The 25,109-nt window shown below is 39.4% G+C and overlaps 1 protein-coding gene across 8 annotated transcripts in view; it reads left to right on the forward strand.

Moving 5' to 3' along the window:
* Positions 1-25,109, forward strand: part of LOC133156418 (zinc finger protein 469) — a 153,864-nt gene that overhangs the window by 74,453 nt on the left and 54,302 nt on the right. For 5 of the 8 annotated variants that reach the window (XR_009714863.1, XM_061282100.1, XM_061282099.1 and 2 more), the window contains one exon: positions 10,535-10,565. The gene's annotated coding sequence lies outside the window, so the exon portion shown is untranslated. Of the gene's footprint in view, positions 1-10,534; positions 10,566-23,456; positions 23,520-24,951; positions 25,103-25,109 lie in introns of those variants that run through there. The other 3 variants (XM_061282102.1, XM_061282098.1, XM_061282104.1) reach the window with 2 other exon arrangements.

A 25,109-nucleotide genomic window follows, 5' to 3' on the forward strand; every position in this document is an offset into this window, starting at 1 on the left:
GGCACATACTCATGTCATGATGAACCAATTACATGGACCGAAAGTTGTCCAGCCTCTATTTCCAGCTCGCTACTTCTTTGTTTCCTGTGGCACCTGTTAGGCCTAGCCCATAAAAGGTTGAGTATTTTTAAAAATGTGTATTTTTCTTCGAATTTTGTCCAAACACAAAGACCTGGGAGGTGACCTTTCATATTTGTGTGTAGCTGCTGTGTGTATAAAAGACATTTTTAGGGTTGGTCTCTTGTTGATATCTGTGTCTCCTTTTTTCCCCGGAAACTTTATTTCACAACTGAACAAAAAAGTAACTAATGGTTGTAAATAAATATTAGCGACTATTTTGTTGGATTTTGCTTTGGTCTAATACAATAAGGTATAAGTATAATAAGTAGAAACCCTGTGCTCTCTGCTGAGTGCAACATGAGCAAGAGAATTAATTGCAGCTGAACGCAAATTAACTGTAATGACTAGCTTGAAAATGACCGCAGACACTTTCCAACAAACATCATGTTTATCGTCCATTAATTCTCATTATTTGTCTTTTAGCCATGTTGAAAGGGGAAAGGGAAAGAGGAAAAGTGAGAAATACCACAAGGCTGCAGCATTCTCAATATATTTGGACAACCATTATGGTAGAGCTGGTCGGCGCATACCTTTTGCTATTTGGCCATCTTTGCTCGATGGCCAACTGCTTGCCTCCACTCAGCCGAAGCAGAGCCCAGAGTGTGAAAAGCAATCCAGTGCCCTTAGCTTGAGGACGATAAAAGCATTTTGACTTGCGAATGCAACAGTTACCTCTTTGCATGTGCGCCGTGGCAAACTATCCCTCTTCCAGCCAACTTTGGGCGAAAGATGGGCTACACCCTGGACCGGTCACCAGTCAGTCGCAGGCCAAAACAAGAGACATGCAACACATCTTCTTACCTAACGTTTTCCATCATTTGTTCCCTTTAAAATACATGACACAAAATCTCTGCATTCCCCTATATCTAGAAATGCCACTTTCCTCATATGCTTCCTTCAAGCATTTTCAAAGGGTGAGTATTTTTAGTTTGTTGTTGTTTATTGTGGTTTTGTTAGTTAGTGGTTATACTTCTCTATACTTATGACAATTAGGGATGTTAGAATGTTACTTAAAATATTGCCTCTACGTCTTATAGTAGCATCAACTTGAGGCTGGAATGAATGAACATTATATCACAACATTATTCCCCAATTGGAAGAGAATGTGAAAGTCAACCAGCGTTATGGAAAAGATTGTGGTTGATTCCACTGAATAATTTTCCATTAATTAAGCAATGTGTAAAATGATACATAAGTTTCATCCCTCTCACCTGCATGTTTGACTATTCTGTGTTTCAATACGAAGACATGCTTGCAGAAACATAGATTCAGTTATTGCCTTAGTTTAAAGGTCATGGGTGATTATAGTGTTCTCAACGGTGGCAGAAGTGGTAGTTGGGCCTGCCTTTAGGTTAGCATCACCAGAGTTGTGGGTGGGCTTGCAAGACTGTCACGCTTGGCGGATGGCAATTTGTGGCAGAGTCTGTGGCTCGTATTGAGGTAAGCATGAGCATAGTAAGAACTGGTATTGGTTTGACTTGGCGGAAGCTGATGGAAGCTCCTGTGCGTTCTCTGTCTGCTGTAGATTAGAAGGGACCACATTTTCTACTCCTGTCCTGTTGCTCTTTTCAACAATATGTGGAGGAAGATTAGAATTGGATTTATTGTGCTTGCTTGGTTTTCTTTAAACATGACGCTTGGCATTTATGCTAAATTGTCCAATTTGTTTCATCAGTCCTTTTCTTGTCTCAAGTCTCAACTTATCACGTTGAAATATGAAAGATCATCCGTCCATTCATCCATTGGTTTTCTAACCCACCGTTCCCCACGAGGGTCGCGGGCATGCTAGAGCCTATCTCAGCTGTAAACAGGGGACACCCTGAACTGATTTCTCGCCAATTGCAGGGTATACATAGACGGACAACCATTCACACTCACAATCACACCTACGGGCAATTTGGAGTGCTCAATCAGCGTATCATGCATGTTTTTGGAATGTGGGAGGAAACTGTAGTCCCCCGAGGAAGCCCACGTAAGCATGGGGAGAACATGCAAACTCCACACAGGAGGTCCAAAGCCAGAATCGAACCCATAAGCTCTGTGAAGCAGACGTGCGAACCAGTCGACCACAGTACCACATATTCCATTTATTTTTATTTTTTAACTGCTCACCTTTATAATATAAAATTGATGTGAAACATTTGAAAACGGCAGTCTCTAATGTTAGGGTGAGTGTGATCACATCGTAAGCGTATAATTTGCAAACGATTTTATTTTGCATCATACCTGACCTCATGTAGCCAAACCATAGTTCTCAATTGAGCCACTAAATCCTTATTTGAGGATGAAAACACTGCAGAGCTGCTCACTCTTTCCGATGTTCTCATGTGGTTCAACGGAAGAAAACAATAGACACGACGACATTTGATATCGCAGAGTACAGAATGCTCCGACATTTTCAATTTCTCAATATTTCCACCAGTCATGTTCTCGATGTGGAAAATCCCATAACCATTTCTACAAAAGTCAGCCCACTAGGATCGCTTGCGGCATGGTACACCTGTAGATTAGATATGGCTTTAGTCCAGAAACCGTAGACTCTGACACCAAATGAAGTTTTGATGCACTCAATGAACAAGTGCTTTGTACCGCATTTTCCGCACTATAAGGCGCACCTAAAAACCTCCAATTTTCTCAAAAGCCGACAGTGCGCCTTATAATCTGGTGCGCTTTATATGTGGACCAATATTGAGTCACTACGGCAGGCGTGTCCAAATATATGGACTTATATATGGACAAAGTTTTAAAATGGGCCATTCGTTGAAGGTGCACTTTATAATCCGGTGCACCTTATAGTGCGCAAAATATGGTACGTAATAAGTGATTTAAGAGTAATAGACAAAAGAAGCTGAGATCAGTGATGAATGTGAATAGTGATCACGTTGGGTATGTTTTCAAGACCTTGGCATGATTACTGACATCTATGTAGATGTTCTAATAGGGCTGTATGATATGAGTTATGACGATGGCAGGATGGGCGCCCAGAAGTGTAATGACCAAGTATCAGGCCACCTGCCAGTCACCCCAGCCCCTCCCGCCCCCTAAATTTAAATGATGTCTGGGATCTGTCACAGTCTTCATGCATTTTGGAGGACATTCAGACTTGGGAGCTCATACTTGACAGTTTGCTCAAGAGGAAAATCTTTTCCCCAAACCACATGTGCTGGTTGAACACACATCTGTTTAATAGCAACAACACGGCAAGGGTGATGTGTTTTGTGGTAGTACATGCATGGGTGTATTTCACTCTCATCACTACCCTATGTGTCTGTTAAAACAATTATACAAGCAAAATGTGTTTGTGACTTCTGCAATTCAACGGTTTCAAGATCCCTGTCGGATTTTCAGGTTCAGTGCTTGTGCCAATAATTTCTGGAACAGTATAAACCAGGCACACTGATTTTGATATATGCTTGCAAGAACTGCAGGTCCAAACTATGACAAATTGAAAACAACTGTATTTTTGTTCTTGTCTGCACTTCACTTGAGTAGTAGAACAGGCTGGTTTTGCTGTATTTATGATTTTGGTTGTGTGGTTTGCTTGTTTGTGTTTGGACAAGAGCAAGGCTCGAGGCCTGAGGCCTGCGTGTGTCAGAGAGGTTAACCAACAAAGCCAGTGGGTTCCATTCTTGATTTGTGGACTGTTTTATTTTATTTTTTTAAATCACAATCTTGGTTATCTGGACTGGAGGCTGAGGATTTACGGAAATTCAACATTGGGTAGCTTGAATGCACGTATGCTTTAACACCTGTTTGTCCATGGGGATGACAAAATATGTCACGAATGTTAAAAGATGTTTAGGAGCTGCAAAAGAGGAGAAAAACAGAAAACTTGAACAAATGTCCTTCTGACTTAAAGTATTGCAATAAGCACTATATACATATATATTAATTAATTATGTAATAATATATATGCGTGTGTATATAAAATATATGTACTCGCTCTCGCGCTCTCTCTCTCGCTCTCTCTCTCTGTCTCTCTCTGTCTCTCTCTCTGTCTCTCTCTCTGTCTCTGTCTCTCTCTCTGTCTCTCTCTCTCTCTCTCTCTCTCTCTCTCTCTCTCTCTCTCTGTAGAGTGTCCGTCTGTCTGTCTGTCTCTCTGCCATCGATTATTTTATTATTTTTACTTTATTATCGATTATTGAAATAACCGTTAGTTGCAGCCCTAATATACATGAACTATGAAGTGTTTGTGACAATATCCAGTCATATCGGTCAACCAGGAAAACGTTGAAAGCGTGCTTTTAAAAAAAATATGTCCCGATGATGTTTTACATCAACTTGGATACAAAGCATCTACTTAACCTTAACGGATGGAAGCAGCCACGCCGTGACATGAATATGCATCCACAACTCAGACTACTTTGTGTGGTTGCAAGTTTCCCAATAGAGACAAACAAGTGGGTGCTTTGAAAACCACATTGTTTAATCCGGTAGAACTGGACTGTGTGTCAACTCCGCCTTGCTTCAATTTGTTTAGGAAAGTTCAATCACAGCAGTCATACTTTAGTGTGGACCAACACTGTTTGGAGGAAATGGTCTTGGTCTGGGTCACTATGAATTTAGAGTGGTTTGTTTGTGGCAGGAGCGTGATCCGACCTCCATTTGACCCAACCACGAGACACACTGGCTACCATAAGATACTGTTGCTCCGAGCAAAACATTTTTGATTCCAGAAATGTTGACAGCTTTTGGACATTTTTCATGTACTGTCCCAATGTCAAGTGTGAAAAACAATGATTTGGCGAGGCCCTGACATGACGTTTATTGGTTTATTTGGGAGCGTCTTGATTTTGCCATTGTCAAACCAAAGGGAAATTGTACGTATTTTCCAACTCATTCTTGTCAGACCAAACGATAAATCATGAGAACACCTTGAGTCTATTACTCCACATGGGGTGCTACTCCAACATTTGTTGGTCAGGCAGTGATGAGTAATTTGGTGGTTGAGTGGAAGGATAGCAGAAACATACCTCATGAGTCATCCATGTGGCTACACTGGGATGAAAAAATCTAAATGGTAATGATTTACTCGCAAGAGAAACAAAAAGCTTGTCTTTTGGCTTGTCTTGTCATACTGCTGACTTTAGTAAAGTAAAGTGATGAGTCAGCAGTATGATCCTTTTTTCTTTTTCTTTGGGGTAGGTCAAAAGACCTGCTTTTAACTAAGATCCCAAATAGTGGGGGCTAAATTGCATGCTCACTGACCCTAACAAACTGCGTTCATGATGGCAACAGCTACAAATGTGGCTGAGACTGCCTTATTTTGGGATTATTTTTTAATTAAATGAAGGGAGTACAGAGTTGAAAGGCGTCAAAAATGTTGACACAATGAGCGCAAAATCTTTCCCGGACAGCCCTCATTTTGTCTGTTAAATCACATTGTGTGTGCTATACCGATATATCTGCATTAACTACGACCATGATGCGTAAAATGCAGTGCACAGCAATTTTGCGCATTTGGTATATATATATATATATATATATATCCTGGGTGTGCCACTTTGTAGAACAGCTCACACATTTATTTGGTTAAGTAGTCAAGTTTGCACCTGTTTTTGCACGCACCAAACCTTTACTAAATTATACCCACTTTTCTTCTGTTTGTGAGACTGTGTTGAATGGTTCATCATACGTTTGTGCTGGAAGTTGAAGAATGAATTTTTATCGGGCCCATCATCTGCTTGTAGAGTAAATTGTTATTAGCCAAAAGCTAATAAGTGTGAAGGACGAAAAAAGAAAGCGTCAATTCAGGAGCAATATATTTGGAAATAATGACTGGCCCATTACCTGCTTGTAAAGTATATTGTGTGAAGTAATAAGTGTAATAAGTGTGAAGGACCCAAAAGAAAAGCGTCAAATCAGGAGCAATATATTTGGAAGTAAAGCCTCAATGTGATAATTTAAATGATTCAGAGCTCTATTTTGTACCCATTGCAACTGTAGAACAGTGTTGTCATGGGTGGAGTTTTCTTTCTTGGCATTTTTGTAGACAGGCACAGTTAGAAATGGGCATCTGTGCTGTTGTGGGGCTAGAAGACTTAATGCAGGGGATCCACCGTACCCAAAGTACTTTTTACATCAACAAGGAAACCTGCAAAATATTCATGAAATAATTCCTAAAACCACTTCCTGTTGATGGACATCAAAAGAGACACCACCAAAACAGACCATTTCAAATTCATTGTGATACATATAAGATTGAACAGAAAAAAAGGTTTTACATAAAAATTCAGCCATATCCAAAAAAAAACAGTTTTCAACATTGAATGACTCTGAGATATTACTTTACCATCTTTTTGTTTTTAGAATGGGAGTTTGTGTTGGTGTACAGCTACATTCCACGAGAGTTGTTTTTGATACCTTGGAAAAGGTAACCAAAATATTGATTTCATTCTTCCTTGATACTGTTAATTTAAACTCAACATAGTTTTGATAGAGCTCTTTTGTTTTTGTTTTATCTATTGTACTCTTTTGATCCCCGGGTGAAAAACGTGTTACACACATATTTACACATTTGTAGAAACAAATGCTATACTGGCCTGTAAAAGAGAAGGGCGTGTGCACTGTGTCATGCCTTCGAGCTATTTCTCTTTCGACTTTTCCCACAACTGGCAATCTCTCTGCATTTTGTTTTAATTACGAGCCATGGTGACAATTTCCCAATCAGATTTTCTTTTTGGTTTTGTTATTTTAGTATTGTCTCATTTTGCCCTTATGACAAAAGCAATTACCGTTTTTTTCCGTGTATAGTGCGCCCCCATGTATAGTACGCACCCCTAAAAATGGCATGCTGATGCTGGAAAAAAAGCTTGTACCCATGTATAATACGCACCCAATTTTTATGAATTTTTAAAAAAAAAAAAATTTTTTTTTTTTTTTTTTTTAAGTCCCTATGATCGTCACACACGCAGGGAGGCAATGGGTCCCATTTTTATAGTCTTTGGTATGGTCTTAACTAGGCTGGATGTAATTTTTTTTGTTGGCGTTGATTTCTCCGACTGCCCGTAAACGCACCACCGCGCTCCGTGCGCATGGAGCGTGTTTGAAGTGAACAGCAGAGAAGAAAGGAACAAGGCAAAGTGTTGTGAAATAAAATATTACCTGTAATACGGATTTAGGTAGAGAACTGAACTCTCGCTCTTTATATAGCTGGGCAGTCGGAGAAATCAACGGCAACAAAAAAAATTACATCCAGCCTAGTTAAGACCATACCAAAGACTATAAAAATGGGACCCATTGCCTCCCTGCGTGTGTGACGATCATTGGGACTTAAAAAAAAAAAAAAAAAAATTTAAAAAAACATTTTTTTTTTTTTTTTTGTACCCATGTATAATGCGCACCCCAGATTTTAGGACAATAAATTAGTTAAATTTTGCGCACTATACACGGAAAAAAACGGTAATCGGTATGTGACTAAGACGTAATGACTATTATCTCCTGCTGATCAGTAAATTATGTTATTTTCATTCAACTAACAGTGGAAAACACAAGCATGTGTAGCTAAGCATACATTTCTTGTTCCTTGTTTCTTCTTGTGTGTTGAACCTGACCTCTTTGAGTCTCCTGGCCCTTATGTTGACTGATTGAGCAAAGCATTATTTGGCCTTCACAATGCAGCAGGGCTTTTCCCTGCTGAATCCATTAAGAAATGTTTATCCTCACACTCATGCCGGGGTGGTCTCGGAGCTCGAGGTTAATGGGCATACGATGTAAGAGCTCAGCTGCGCGGCCACTCACATGTAAACTCAAAACAAGTATGACATCACATTCATATCCTGTAAATTGTGCTCATGGGGAAAAACAAGGTTACATACTGCAGCTGCATTTGACATCTTGCTCAGGCTTACGACAGGTAAGATTAAACAAGATGTAGCTGAACTAGTGATACTATAGCAGAAGATTACCTTTAGTTTAAAAGCTTCATATTTTAAGTGGAACCAGCACTGTTTGGGATCTTGGGGAGTCTCAATTATTTTTATTTTAACCCATTGAATGGTTTAGTTGATCTTGATAATAGGAAAGAAATAACGGTCACCTTAATTGCTACCTTAAATGATCTTTTCCAAAGGAGTAGTGTGAGCCTTTTTTTTGTTGTTGATGCATGAGGGCCTTGATTATCATGCATGGGCAGTCTGGGGGGGGGGGGGGGGGGGTATCCATGCCAGTCCATCAAGAAAGTCTAGTTTATGGTCCACAATGACAAATTAAAATATAGTGTGTCCGTTACAGTCAAAAACTCTCGTTTAGTTGTGTGACTTTTAAGGACACTCAAATGGGGATTATTAGATGAAACCTCTTAGTATTTAGATCGGTGACTTGAGCTAGGTCGCTTTGCCGCTGTGACCTTTCCTGCTGGCTTGGCATCTTATCTATGACACCCTTGGCACACTTATTTGTTGATTTCAGTCAAGGCCATAGAGCCACACAGGGTGGTCGGACTAGAGTGGAAGAGAAGAAATCCTGGAGATGGGGGTTAGATCTTTTTCCGCAGCATTATCTCAATCTTTCCAGCATCCATTAAATAGTTCAACTGAGAATGGTAGTTACTATTAGCATTGTGAGCATTGAAGAGAAAAGAACCGGGAGAAGTTAACAATTCCATCCATTCATCCGTCTATCTATGGTATCTCACTAGGGTTGCAGGTTTGATGAAGCGTATCCTTGCTGACTGGGGTGCACCCTGGACTGGTTGACAGCCAGCGCACATATAGACAACGGTTCAAGTAGGGTCAACCTCAGAACGGCTGAGGCGCCAACCACTGGTCATAGGCTTCCATTCCAGAAAACACAACTTCTTCTGCACTTAACTCCTCCTTATGTGTTTCAAAATGAGTTCTTTGTTCCAATGTCATGATGAGTCAATGTTTGGAATTGATGTTTTACTGTTTTACTTTGAAGCCTGGATGGATTTTGTTCAACGATTTAATAAGGTAACTGTTTGTGGATGAGCCATTCTATTCCCACTGGGGGATGTGTGTCACTGGACTCAGTAAAGCAGGTCTTATTACGCGTACATCTGCTCAGCACTGAAATGTGCATCATATTATCATCACAAACACATGGAGTGGCACCTGGCTGATAAAAAAATAAGCACTCTTGGATGTTTGCAGACTAAACACGCATCGTTAGATTACTCATCATCACCACCCTCTGCTAACTACTTTTTAACTCTCTTTAATTCTGGTCCCATTGAAGCCACTCGTGATCTAGTGGAGTCTAGTCTGAATGCACACTGGCTCTTATTATTTATTATTTGTTATTACTCTTATTTATTGTTTGTGCCTTTTTGTTTATGATGTTTTTTACTTTTGCGCTATGCTTGCTGGCTCCGTTTTGCTCCTCTTATTTATTGTGTTATCTGTTTATTTGTTATTTATTCATCACTCTTACTATTGATTGTTAGAATTTTTGCCTTCTTGTTTTTATATTGTGTCGCGTACATGTATGTCTATCGTGTTATGTGTCTCGTCACCGTGGGATAGAGAAAAACGTAATTTCGGTCTCTTTGTGTGTTGTGACATGGGGAGAGATTGACAATAAAGCTGACTTTGACTTTTCAAGTCTGTGTTACGTTAACCACGTCTGCCTGCTTGAATCCAACTAAAAGCAAAATCTGTTATTTTACATTTGAATGATTTGTAGCGGTGCAATTTGATTCTTAGTTTTACTTTGTAGTGCAGTAGATGAGTTCATGTACAATAGTTACCTGGTTAGAACACTAGACGTGATTTTTTTCAGATTCTCTTCCACAAGTTGCATTAGTGATTCGTGAAGTCGCAGTCAAATTACACATTGCATACCCATTCGAAAAGGTATTTGGTCTGACGATGGCACACATAGGACTGCATATTTTGTTTTGGATTTTTGGGGATTTGCAACGATGTTTGGACAAGGTCTTTTGATGTGGCTAAATTCTGGATTCTGAAATGGTCAGTCTGAGTCTATCCACAATTCCCATAAATCCTAAAATACAGTCATTCCATTTTATTGTAATTTGACTCTTCTGAAACGTACAGACTAACATTATACCCATAACCACAAAACATGTCATCTAGCGTAGTCCGTTAAATAAACAGAAGGCTGCTTGGTGAACTTTGAACAGCAACGAGAGCATCTTTAAAAAAAATAAAATAAAAAGAGCCACCTTTTAGAGGTAGTGTCAAAGGAGCTTTGGCTGTAACAACCTAATTGGAGGGAAAGCATTACTGATTTGTTTTAAAACCAGGCAGTATATTGATTTAAACCTGGAACAAGAGCTAATCCCTTGTATGTCCATACTGTATCTTTGCTTGAATTTGAGTTTCAGTGGATAGAGCTCCGTAACATTTACTATCTGCACACTCTGACTACAAGCTTATTTTTCAATTGATGCTGTGTAATGATTTTAATTTGTCTTCTTTTTTGTTTCTAGGAGTAGAAGTTTACATGTGACGACATACGTGGTAAGTACAAAATTCACTTAATCGCAGTCTAAATGCAGTTCAGCTCAAAATGATTCACACTGCCACACTGTCACATAGCCACGTTTCAAGTTAAAATGTTAAAACTTGCAAAATATCAACAAAACTTTATAAAAAAAAAAAAGTTTGTTTTTTTGTAATATGAATAACCTTGAGATGTTATACAATTTCCATTTAGAACATATAAATATTTATATTTAGAACAAACAAATGATTGATTCACACTGCCACACTGTCACATAGCCAAGTTTCAAGTTAAAATGTTAAAACTTGCCAAATATCAACAAAACTTCATAAAACATTTTTTAATATAAATAACTTTGAGATGTTATACAATTTCCATTTAGAGCATATAAATATTTATATTTAGAACAAATGAATACAACTTAGTTTGACATGTTTTGGATGCTTTGTCCTGTCCTTTTAAACTTATCAAATAAAAATTCACTTTAATGAATAGTTTGAGAATAGCTACACATGACGATTAATGCCCCAGAATACAAAGACTTGTGTGACATCCTTCCTTGTGCACATTTGAATACTTCTTGAAATGTTTGCATGTTTGACACAAAGGGTCTCTCCCATGGATACAAATGTGCCTTCATCTTTTTTTGCCTACCTCTTTCACATGTAAACGCCCGTCCCTGACCACAGCCAATGGGGGATAATGTCTGGTTGATGCTTTTCCCCTCCCCTTGGGATGTAAATGTTGTTTTTCTCTGCTGACCACCACACTCCCAAGAAAGGACAACAGTCTCGCAAATAACATGGTTGAAGGCTTCCAATTACAGCCCTGTCACTAACTCCACTGACATGTAAACACATGATGGAGAGATGGACAAGGAGAAGGAGTGCAGACAGGAGTGTGAGGGCTTGTGTTTCCCAACAGACGTCAGGGCCGCTGGTTAGTATGGCGAATATGACATCATGCCATCGTTTGAGCTGTCTCATGAGATACATGCTTTTGTCCTCAAGAGGCTAGTTGGGCTTTAAACTTCTCATCATGAGTTGATCAGTTTGTTTTTCAGTTTAAATGCAACGGTCAGAAGATATATGGATAATATCTGGGAAATATTATGATCACATGGTAAGCTCTGTCACATTTTCAAATTGTCAAATGATACGTTAGCTGCATTTGGCCATACAAATGACTATTACAATAGTTTGAGCCACTGCCTCTCTGTGATCCTGTGGCCTAAGAGAAGACAGTCCAAGTGCTGGCTTCAACTGGGCCTCCTGACCAAAAGTGTGATAATTTTAGACTGAAGTCTCTCACATGGTCTGGAGCAAGGACAGAATTTGGAAATAAACGTGGAATTTAGCTTAATTGCAGTTTACAGATTTAGGAGGGGCACTGTTCTCTTCTTTATTTTCTTGCATAAATAGAGAGTGACTGGAGGCCAAAGATATGAGGTTTAGAAACCCCAAAAGAGGTTCAAAAAATGTCACAGGCAATAAGGCGACAGTTGAGCCCAGTTCTTTGCTCTGTCGTATGTCTGACCAAGCTCGTCCACTAATGGAAGATTCTTCTCTTCAATCACTAAATCCATCAATTTTACTATGCCACCAAAGCTTTCTGGTCTCCCCAATAAAATGTGAGTGTTGGTATTTAACTGCTTTAAGCGCAGCCAAGAAACAATGTTGGGTTTTTTCACATGCTAATTTCTGTAGGAGGTTGAATGAGTTGGTGAAGGTTTTAGATGGGAATTTTTCCTACTTCATTCAGCTGGAGCTCATGAATCTTCCTCTGAGGTCGCCAAACTTTGACAGCCTTTCTGCATACTCTGTTCGTTCCAGATACTTCCCATTACCTCATTGCCATCAATTGTAAATTGCTCCTAGTCCTTTCATATTTTAAGGTATAATTTTACAGCCGTACCTCTACTTACAAACTCAATTGGTTCTGCGATGGCGTTTGTATGTAGAAACGTTTTAAAGTAGAAGCAACATTTTCTATACAAGGGGTTTTCACCTGCTTTTGTCCAAGGGACCGCCAGTATAACCAAGAAGCAACTCGGGGACCACTGCATTGGCAGAATATTACTTTATTTTGCACCAAAGGAGGATAGACCTACACAGGCTATTCCCATCTGTATCTCTATTTTGGGAATCTCAGCTACATTTGACATATATTTTGGATAGGTAAATGATTCACAAAATTAGCTGGAAAATAAATCAAGTCTGAATAATAAATCCATTTTATTTTTTAAAAATGATACAACTATTTCCTATTTCCAATTCACTACCTGGAATACCAGCATGGACCATTAAAGGGCCGCGGACCACTGGTTGACAATAAACGTGCAAATAATGCTTGCCGGACTATCCCAAAAGTTATACTTTTTGCCCAATCACTCTGTGTAAATTTCAGTTTTGGTATCAGGGGACCGTGCAAAGTGTGAACTGAAAACGTACATAGGGTTTACAGTATTCATGCTCAACGCAAGTCTCGTGCAAAGCACGTCTGAACTGTACGCAAGAGTGGAGTTTCCTTTCTCTTGGCATTTTTGCAAACTCTTGGAGTTAGAAATGGGCGGTTTGTTCCATTGCGGCGGTGAACACAGCTGACCTGCTTTGCATCCAATGGAAGTTGGTCTTCTCAATCCCGTTAAATTCCTAGCACAACAAGCACACTTAGTCCGTACTGGAGATAAAAGCAGTCGTAACAGTTGAGGGTAACAACTCGAAGCAACTTTTTTTTTGGAACTATAAACTTTGTTCAAAAATTTTTAATTATGAACTACACGAATTAATTTCACTTAATTTGTGAACTGAATTTTGAACTAGTTTGTGTAGAAAATGAACGTTCCCAACACTGTTAACAGGAGAAATACTATTCCAAACATAATTGTGTCAATAATCGTGATTTCTATATCGAACAAAATAATCGTGATTATGATTTTAATCCATAATCGAGCAGCCTTAACTAGTGCACAAAGTCATGTCAGTGATTAGTACACCAAGTACCATATTTGGATTATTGGACATTTCCTTTCTACTTAAATGCCCTATTTGTGCACGCATGTGCTAGTGATTATGAAAATAAAACAAGTATGAAAGCCCAGTGCAAGACTGTGTTTTATTGACAAATATTTATGTAATACCTACTGTGGGTACACCAACACAAACAATGATCTTAAACATTTTTAGATGAGACACAGCAGGGTTGCATTGCTATATAAATCTAAAATATTTCACATTTGGTCATGAAAGTTATGTGTTTTCCTTGCATTAAAATATTTCATAGTACAGCCTCTATTAAACATGGGATTAACGCACATGACCATGCACGTGTGGTACATGCTGGGAAGGAGGCCTTTTGCAGCCATAAGATGAAAGATCTAGTGCTTCTCAGTGATGAGGAAAAATATCTTCTAACAGTGTGCTCAGTTAGAGAATATGTTTTCCAAATACTGTATGTCTACATTAGTAAGAAATCATCCGTGCCTCAGACCTGGAAAAATAGTCGCCTCAAAGACAACAAAGATCAAACACAAGTCTCCAAGACGTTAACTGTACTGTGTACTGTCTATCATGTTGGATTTCCCTAGTCTGATTTGAGGAGATGGCGTAGAATAGATATTGTAGACAGAATGTAAGGCCATGGTTTTCCAAAGCTTTTGGCATTCTTTCCTCTTTTGCCAGCGTTCAGTTCCACAATTTAGTGTCAAGGTGTCATATTAAAAAGTGAAGAGCGAGCTTAACATCTTTCAGAGTAGAGCCGCCAGAATAAATAAACACGATCACCATACTGTAAATTGAAAATGTTATTTTGGAGGGAACCTAACTTTCAAAGCCCCTTGGAATCATCATCACGTCCGCTAGTTTGCGGCGCCATGACTACAAAGTCTGGTACGTAAATTTGACAAAATAGCAGATTTTTTTGAAATGTTAGAGAAAAGAAAATATCACCATGGGTGTTGTTGCTGCTGTTATAGTGTACGACATTCTCAAATTGACTCACACAGCACACCACAATGGTATTTGTGTTTCGTATATCTGCACCGAAGATCAAGTCTCTCCGAAACCCGATGTTTGTCATAGTACCTTGACTGACTTGTGAGAGGCAGCCACCCATTGGCCAACCAAACTCCCGAAAGACGGTGAAGACAGAAGACGGTTAGGTGTAGCGCGGTGTCCGGAATGCGTTTGCTGAGCCAAACTTCAGTGAAGCAAAGAGCGGAAGAACGTGCAAATGTTTTGTTGGACTTTGTGAAGAACAAGTTTCAAAATCCACTAGTGTGTCTGAGTCTTCCCCTCAGGTCGTGCTCCCATGCACAGTAAAGTACAACCGCTAGATTTAAAAAAAAAAAGGGTGTTTCAAAGAGTTTTCAAAAAGGAGAGTAGAGAGTTGCAAGTCTTCTCTGTGTGCAAAAAAAGTCTCTATAATATGTATTAAACTGGAATTATTTTTGACTATTTGATCTTGAGTTACTAACAACCAAATAAATCATATAAACCTAATAACTCTCTTATTTGTTATTTCACTGCGGTGAAAAGCTCTTCTCCCTGTCATTTTTATTGTGGTGAGTGACTTGTGAGACAAATGACTCAACACAACTGGTTGCATAATACAACTATTTGCGCCTCTATTTGTGAAGTGTAGTAGAGGCAAGAGCTTCAGGTTGCTTCCTAATTGAGCGTCATTAGCTTCCATGTCACAATTGTGATGTGGCTTGGCTGACCTCTGTATTGACCAGTAACCACACAATTCGCAAGCGGGAACTTTAACAGTTATACGTGTTGGCGCAATCTATTTTCCAAGCAAGAAAAATAACTCTCCCAAAGAATGATCTATAGAGTGTGTGCTGACTCCCATTTGCTATAACTTTGGCAGCCACATCCCCGGTTTAGTGTGCACACTTGTGTAACCACAATATTTCAGATGTTTATTTTTACTTCCGCTCCACGAGAAAAAAATCTGGTAGACGATTTACCTTGGTTGCGTCTTATTTATTTCGTTCAGTGGCGGTGGAACAACTTGTGGAGTGGGGTTGGGGCGGTTCCAAAATGCTCTGGGGACACTTCCAACAAAGAGGGAAACTATGCTAAAAAATAAGTACAGTACACATGGCTTTGCTAGTTTGCTACTGTAAAATTTTGCTACTGATAAGCAACATGTACACAAACCCAGGGCGAGAAATAAGGAAAATATGTGATAAAAGAATTAAAGGGGCACATCAAACGCAGGCAAAAGATTTTTGCCCCCAAGTGCCCTGATTCCCACACCTTTGAGTATATCACATAAAACCAGACATTTGAACAGAGGTGTCTTGACTTTTGGATATTCACTGACTGTATCTAACAGATTTTTGACCATGGATGTAACAATAGGTATTTATGGGAGCTCCATTGGGTGATGTGGACACTACCCCTCATTGTTTCATGCAAAATCCGAAACCCTGATTAGAGATACACCAAAGCAAGTTGCTATTGTAAATGTCTTCCTTATCAACATAGCAGAGCAGTGCAAGAATAGTCTTATGCGAAGTGAAATTAAGACAGCATACTGCCATTTAACCCCATATGCTCATGTTGGCCTTTTTTGACATACATAATGTGGTGCAAACATCTTCTGTAGTTCGAGTGTTTGGAGAGAACCATTGGAGTGGCATGTGTTTAACATGCCATGTGGAATAGATGATAACACCTTAAAGAAGGATTAGATTGAGTTGGGAGCTGTTTGTTCTTCCTTTACGTTAACCCTCCCTTTCTTGAGAGCTTAGCGGGTGATTGACAGGCAGAAGTGATTGTGGGGGTCACAAGGCGTACAGACCCGAAGGGGTTGGACCTTCTTTCATGACCCAACATGCAGGCTGACACTAGACTCTGGTTTTCGAGTGACAGACAAGTGGTTTATTAGTGTAAGCAGGGTGTGGTTTTTTAACCTGGATCACATCATGGACCTTGAAAAACAGGCACATGTTTCTTAACCCGAAGAATGGAAATAAATTACTTCCTTCAGCACTGTTCTTCAATACATTATATTATAAGCAAGTGGGCCTGTCAGGGATAATGAATCACGCCCAAAAAGGTTGTTTTCCTCTACAGGAATCTGTTATCGACACAATGCATCTTTCTTTACTTTGACCCTTCAGGTCCCTTTTCCTGGAATCGTTTGGCTTTCATCCTGGAGATGGGACAGTCTGCTGCATACTATATGTCTTTTTTTCTCATTCCATCCATCCCTTTTCTAACCTGCTTCTTCTCACGAGGGTCGCTTGCGTGCTGGAGCCTATCCCGGCTGACTTCAGACAGTAGGCGGGGGACACCCTGAATTGGTTGCCAGACAATCACAGGGCACTTACAGACGGGCAATTTAGAGTGTTTTATCGGCCTACCATGCATGTTTTCGGAATGTATATGTATGTATGTATGGATACATATGTATTATGTATTATATATGTATTAAGTCATACGTAGTTTTTGAGACAAGAGTAAGCCTTAAGCTAAAAACACGGATAAATTACAGTATATAGTGCCAAAATTACACTCCTCATGCAGCTTTTACGTTATGAACTGCAAGAAGACCCCTGAAAGTAATACAGTGAAAGTTGACGAGTTGAAAAACTACTGATTATAGATTATTATGCAGTGAGGCCAATTCTAGACGTGGCAAAAGGTTCCAAACTCCCACTTTGGTGTCCCCTGTACTGATTTGCAGCTGGATAGTCAGTGGTCGTCTGAACCAGTGTTTACACATGAATTGAGCCAAACCGTGTATTTTACATTGGAAAAATACCACAGCACACCATAAATATGAACACTAAATTAATGATGGTATGATGTGAAGTTACAAATTTGTCAACATGAACTCTGATTTATTCACAAAAAGCAATCACATCTTTTTGGACCAATTAAGTGAAATTGTATCTGATAATCTCTCATGGCACTTTAATGTGCTGTGACACAGTGGTTGGGAAAACTGATCTAAAGTGATGCATCATTTCTATTTTTAACAATAAATGCATATTGACTGAGAATCCTCGGTTTACGGTTGTGTTCCATTCCTGTGAGGTCGCCTGAATGTGGACGTAAATTTAAATGCGCCATAGGCTCAGTAGCCTCTGCTAACAGCATAGTTGAGTCTGAATTACGGGTACATTAATATGTATTTGAAAAAAATGACTTATTAGCCATAAATAGAAAGCACTCAAATGAAAAACAGTAGATTGAGACGTTCAACTGAGCATGCATGCAACTAGTTCATTCCGTGGCGTTGGGAACCTCAAAACCCAAGTGTGCGTGCGTGAGCTGGACAGTCCTCTTTGACAAAATAGTCTTCAATAAAACTGAGAAAGTGCTCAGGCTCTTCACTGATGAGTAATGCAATACTCCAGTATGTAGTGTAACTACATTATAAATCCTCAAGTAATTAAAAAGGTTTTAATTTAGGTTTTCTGTGACTATAATCATAGTATAAATTATTGTACTTTGAAAGCTGACATTTCCCAGCATTTCCCAGAAGCCACAAATGTTTTCTTTCACTTTTGAGGCCGGATGAATAAGGCCATTAGGGCCATAATTACAGAAATGACACTTATCAATGCAAACATTTTCAAATAATCAAGTTTGCTTTGTTGAATAATGAGTCCTGCCCTCACACAGTATTAAAAATTTATACAGAGCATCCACGTTCTGTGAGGTAATGATTATAGCCCACCCAAATGATGCAATTTAAGTCATTCGTCAATCGTAATGACCTAATTATTTTAAAACCCACAAAGACAGCTCCAACTTTTGACACCATTCTTCTCCATACTGAAAAGAAATTGAGTTGCCTGTGTTAACCAAGATGGGTAGTGCTAATTTTACTTTTTGGGGTTGTAAATTACAGAAGTATAAAATATGAATAGTTGGATAATGCCTTAATAGTGTAATATCTCTGTGTGAAAAATAGACTCTTACTCCTTATTGATTTCTACCAGTCTACCAGGGAGTGTATCACTAAGCCATTTAGTGAAACTACACAAGGCTGTCTGGAACAACAAGGAAATTCCCAGAAAAACACGGAGAACACAATAATTGGTTGTGGAATAATTAGTATGTCAAAACCATCACAATAATAATTTTAGCTGCTCACCAAGAATGGTGATGGTGTGACAAGTCAATTTGTCCCGAAACACGTCAGGGTGTGGAACAAGTAAAAAAACATAAATAAAACCAAACATGTCTTAACCAATGTCACGTTAATTATAAAAGTTTGTTCCCCCAACGACAAAAAGGATTTTCTAAAGCAAGTGGTTTTCCCCACATTGCTTAATAGCTCATAAAACATCTGGATTTTGAAAAAAATGATGGCTCACGCTGATATCTTAAAGAAGCCGTAATTATAAATAGTCACTTTATTCTAACACGTTGTTTTTGCACAAGATATCGTGTCAGATCAGTATCGCCAGTACCTCCTTGGAATCTACTCAGTATAATGTACTATTTAGAAAATTGATATGAATATCATGAAGTGCTTGGTGTTTTATCTCAAATTTAACCTTGACTTTATGAGATTTATGCAACGGTAACAGCCAAGAGATGCGCTAATGAGGGATTCTCAAGACCTGAATGTTACTGCTCTATATTTTAGCCTAATTCAATGTTTCTTTGTTCTTCCCTTCACCAATTTTGAAGGTTAGTTTAATTGTTTTAACTGTCTAACCGCTTCTTGGAGTGAATATAGGCATTTATACATTACTATATTTTTCCAAACAAATTTTGATAGCTGATATAAAAGCAATATACGGTATGGCATTTTGGTGTGGTAGGAATGACATCCCCATTTTTATCCAGATACTCACCAAAATTCCATGGGTTTTCCGTTGGCCCCTTTTGAAATTGTATTTCAGTCATGAAACATTTGAGAGTGGGATGTGTTGCGGACTTTATATTTACATAAACATTGTTTCCACTGCCTGTAAGTATGTCAGTTACCATGGCACTACATAATGTTATCGACACCAAGCTCGGGCTTGTTAAGGTATCTGCAAAAAGCACATGGATATTAAACAAAGCCTTTACTTGTCTCACTCTCACTAAACCCTTCTTTTCAAATTATCCATAAGTACTGAGATAGCAAACGCAGAAGGAATATAGTAAATGAATAATCAAATGCACACGCCACTGTGACTTCTCCTACTAAACACATTCAAACTCAAATCCTTGGTGTCATGGTGATTACAAGAAGGAAACTTGTGTCATCACCAGGTTCATTGAGGTCAATACCTGATTATCTCCATGAGTTGGTAATCGAAGTGTTATCCTTTTCGTGTTGTTTGCATTGCAGCTCTCTCCAGGTTCATTCAAGACTCAAAATTCTTCATAGGTTTGTTCATCAGTTTGTGATTGACCGGTGAGCTAAATCGTTTTGTTAGTAGGTGGACATGAGCTTTGAATTTTGTTGTTTGTTTTTTTTAAACCCAGATGGTTCTCCGGAACCTCTGTTTATATTTAACATGTTCATTGGTCCAGCCAGCACGTGTGCACAAGCACACTTACATACGAGCCCACCTAAACTCCCCCTTCGTAGTGCCAAAATCTGCACTTTTTTTTTCTTTTTTCTTTCAGACCTCTCAAAACAAGGTATTCAACTCAAGCAGTGAATCTCACTATAACAGCTGCATTTCTGATACGTGATGAAACAGCAATTATTCTCCGTGAATATACAAACTATGCAAAGTATTATTCCCCTAAGGGTGAAATATTGCCTAGCTTTCTGCTCATTGAGGTAATCTTTCCATCTGTCGACACTCCAAAAAGAAGAATCCACAGGTTGAGGGCTTCCTTGTCTGCTAGTAATTCACACTATAGATTTTTTGTCCATACAACATCAGAAACACTGTGGAGAGTCCATATTTAGATGTTTTAGCACAATAGATTTCCAGTAGTTTGACTGTTCAACCAAGGTAGGCAGATATTGTGGTTCATTGGTCAAATGCACTTATTTTTGTCGATTAATGTGTGCAACATATACTTGCCTCACATATGGAATGGGTTATTGCTTGTACATCATTAGCACAAACGCAATTTCATCCCACACTTGAATACGATCTTATTTGCATACAAAGTACTGTGTAAAAGGAAAACCACTCTTCTAATTGACTTGCAGCACATCCAGTGCTGTATCCCAGATAGTATAACCACTGCCATCATATTTCTGGTGAAGATGCTTTTCTTTACTGGCCTTGCACTTGCAGTGGTTTTTGGGGCACCATGATACTTCTAAATACGCATATTAAGATTTTCTCAGATATCTGATTGTGATCCACCACGGAGGGAAATAAGAATAGGAACATATTTAGTTGTTAGTTGTTATGACTTTCACTGAGGAGCTTGGCCGACTCTCTTGTTTTGGATAATTGTATACTGCCGAGGATTGTGGTGCTTTTCTCTGTCTCCCTGTGACCTTGGCTAAACAACCCATATTTAGGTTATATGTCCTCTTCATCATAAGCTGGCTCATCCTCATGCTGTCTAACACACCCTCACAATCGTGAAGAAGCCAAACTTTGAGACACCTAGACTCATAAAGACAGTCACTTGACTAGGCTCGACTCCTTACTTTTTTCGATATGGAAACAGTTGATCGTTTGAATAGTATGAGCGTTTGAAAGAATTTATAGGGTCAACAATATTTTGAACAATGCTGTCACTAAAGGTTGAGAAGTAGGGTAGTTCTTATTGATCTGTGCGTCCTTCCTTCTATCCATCCATCCACCCATCCACATACCATCCGTCCATTTTGTTCCGCTTATCCAAGGTCGGGCTGTGTGGGGCAGCAGCTTGAGCACGACCAGATTTCCCTCTCCCTACCCACTTCGTCCAGCTCTTCCTGGAGGACCCCGTGGCATTCCTAAGCCAGCTGGGAAACAGTGTCTCTCTCTCCTGGGTGGGATATACTAGAACAACTCAGTGGGGGAGGCTTCCGGGCAGCATCCTAACAAGGATATATTAGAAAGCTCGGCCCAACTATCCAGCCACATGGATCAGAACTCTACGTAAAGAGTAACCTTTGTGTCCAGAGTCTTGAAATGGTCCACGGAAGGTTCCAGCAAGTTGGGCTACCACCGTACAGGGAATTAGATAGTCATGGAAATCTGCATTTGTCCCACGAGGTATCCAGCCCAGGGGCAGCACGGCTCAGCTAGACCAGTCCCAAAAAATAACCAACCACAATCGATATCCCTGCACTCTCCTTAGCTAAACCGCCACAGGCTTCGATTCCACAACCTTCCATTTTACACAACTATGACAATTCCCAGTTGTTCTGAGCCGTTTCTCTCCCGACTAGCATTCTGCTTTTGGTCATAAACCATCCAAAACGTCACAGTAGACCCATGGGTATTTTGTTTTGTTTTTAAATGAGCGCATAATGTTCAATAAAATATTTAGTTACTTGTGAAACTATGAGCATAGACTATAACTACATCGAGGGAAATTCTGAAATATTTAACTATTTTAACATTTCACTCAATTGTAAGTTAAACTGTTGTCCAAGTAGATTAGGAGGAGAAAATACAGTACACCGCAGGATAATTGCTTGAAACTTTGAATGGAAAGGAGGAGAAATGCTTAAATTTGTCCCAATTTTTCACATTTAAACCGCTGTGGATGTTTGGAACGTTCATCCACCCATCCATTTCCTGAAGCGCTTCGCCTCACGAGAGCCTATCCCAGCTGACTTCAGGCAGTAGGTGGGAATACATCCTAAAAGTTGCAAATTGCTTTTTTTTTTTATTAGTTGTCTTTGCAATAAGCATGATTCATCTTTCTGACAGCCAAGTTTAATTTACACTAAAGCCCTTGTCTATAACACCTATCTATACATTCTTATGACATATCGTGTGTTGTCATTTCCTGCATCAACTTGTATGCTTGGAACCTGCGGCAAGTCAGAGTAGGAGCAGGTGTTGGTGCAAACGTTAGACTGATGGAATGACTTGCGTTCTCTTTTTTCTTTCTTTCCGTCCAATCCTTCCTCCTTCACACTCACATATTCACTTCAACATCAACTCTCCTTTGCCGTCAATTTTCTTTTCAACTTAGTGAGCCAGGAAAGAATTAGTCTCTGCTGGGTGTGGATCCCAATCATTATCTGATGAAATCATCCATACAATGTGAATGTATTTTTTATGCTTAGGCCTAGGAGATTGCATTATTTATCGTACTTTAACCATGACATGGCATATTTTGAGGCTTTCAAACACAAGACATCTAATATTGTGCCTTTGTTAAAACAACGATTGCAGTGTGTCTTCTGTTGTGAGGTGCATGCAGTATGTTCCGAATTATTATGTAATCATCATAGAGTTTAATTATGAAAAAAACTGCCAGTAAGCTGTGATTTTTAGACTTGAGAAATGACACGGCAGCTGTTCACCATTTGACAGGGAGGGATTCTTTCTGGCAGGTAGACACGTGCTGCTTCTCACGGTACAGCACACACTATATCTTGACAGTTAACGGCCACACCGTGAAGCCCACTTGAATGTGTTGCCCCAGAGCAAAACTGTGTAATCAAATGCACATATACACAGATAAACCTCAATTTTCTTCTCTAAAATGGTACCTCTGTTATGCAGCCAAATTCAGCAACCAAAACCACATAAAAACTTCAGTGCAAACACAACCACAGCTATTAGGTGAACACAGACCGTTTCTGTCAAAGCTAAAACAATAAAAGTCCCAATCTCATATTTGAAGCAGCCACTTAATACATGTTTTGCTCATTCAGTTTCCAGTGATTATTGTACATCGTAATCCAGTGTGCAATGTTGCTCTTCTTTTCAAGTTTCAGATACATTTTACCCATGATGAATAAGATTGTGAAACTTTCGAATCCTCAAGTGGGTGATGAAACCCGCAATTGTGTTGATTTTCCAGCCTTTCCCAGCATCCATGATGGTAATTCCTGCCCTTGACTGGAATCGGGATGAACACTTTCCAGTGAGTGTGCGTTGCAACATTTCTCCATACTTCCTATCTTCCATATCATCATCACCCCCCATGCGCTCACAATTTATATTTTGTTGTGGGTTTGCAAGTATGCAGCGCACATCAAACACCTTCCAGACAGACATGTGTGACCCAAACTGGAATCAGTCTTATCATCTTGAGCACATTAGTACTGCCCATGACAGATCTGGACCAAGGGTGTTTCAGACTACACAAAAAGTACTTGGGAAGATTCTGGGGGAGTGAGGCATGACCGCCCTTTTGAAAAAGGAAGCAGTGCCAGATTCCCAAAGACTACATCATGACTCAGAGTTCAAGGCTCCGTACTTGTAAACAGCATTGTTCACACGACTTTTAGTCCAAAACATACATGTGTGTTATTCATAAAGACCTGCTTGTGCGACCGAATGTTAATTATTTTGATGTAAGTGCATAATGGGGAAAATGTGGGTAGAAACAATACAGCAGGATCATTTAATCAATGTGTGAGTCCAAGATTTGTTGAAGATGTAGCTTCTCATCTCTGCACAATTCCATGGGTGTTGGTAAAGCTGCATTCATTGATCTTGATTGTAATTTGCATTTTAGCGTAAATCTGGGCCAATGGTTTGCACCAGGTCATAGCATGAACACAGGTATGAACCGGATCTAATCACTTCCTAATGGCCCAACCAAACTCACGGCAAATAATATCACAATTGTAGAACATAAATGCTTTTTTAAAGGTGTTACAACTCACAGTGAGTTCCCTTCAAATGGACACATTCGCCATTGACTTAACACAGTACATTCCTCACATTCTGGACAGTAAATGTCGGGCTTTTTTCAACCTTAAAGTTAAATATGTGTATTGAGTGTGAGAGAAAGTTGTACCTGAGAGAACCATATTGCAGTGTCATGTGGAGTGCTTTGGAACCAAAGAGAAGGACATCGTCATTGTCCATTATATCCTCTCCTAATTTACAGTCAGCCTCTATGGCCCATGTATACATACAGTGTTGGTGTGTCCCTCTCTCCTCAGACAGATCAAAGCATATAGAGGCTCATTCCACAAGAAGAATTTGTTAGTGTATGTGTGTGTCTGCACGTTATATAAAACAGCAGCAGGGTGCACAGCAGAAAAATATTTTTAAACAGTGGAGGGGCAAGACAGAACATAGAATAAGAAAAAACTAAATTTGTTTAGCTAGTTTTCTGGGCGGTTTTTCCCCCCAGAAAGAGTTTGAAGGGAATTTTGGCAGCTGAGTGAAAGCAAACCAAAGCGGTACTGTAAGTGCCTATTAAAAAATTAAATGAATGTGCAGTAGCGAGAGAGTTTTTTTTTCTTTTGTAGTGGTAATACTCTACATTTACTCCTGAGGGTGTTTTTGGATGCCTTCCTCATCAGTCTGGGCAGGACCTATTTGCACCCCCCCTTTTTCCTGCCTCATTTCTCTGCAGTAGAACCTAACTAGAGCCACGCGTTGACTTCAGGTTGAGAAGTGAGTGAGGAAAAGAGAGACAGATAAGAAGAGAAGACACTCAGGCACATCACATGTTGGAAATTGGAGTCACTCACGCAGCACCGAGTTGAGGTGAGGG

The sequence above is a fragment of the Syngnathus typhle genome, linkage group LG7 (assembly GCF_033458585.1).
Source record: "Syngnathus typhle isolate RoL2023-S1 ecotype Sweden linkage group LG7, RoL_Styp_1.0, whole genome shotgun sequence".
Lineage (NCBI taxonomy): Eukaryota > Metazoa > Chordata > Actinopteri > Syngnathiformes > Syngnathidae > Syngnathus > Syngnathus typhle.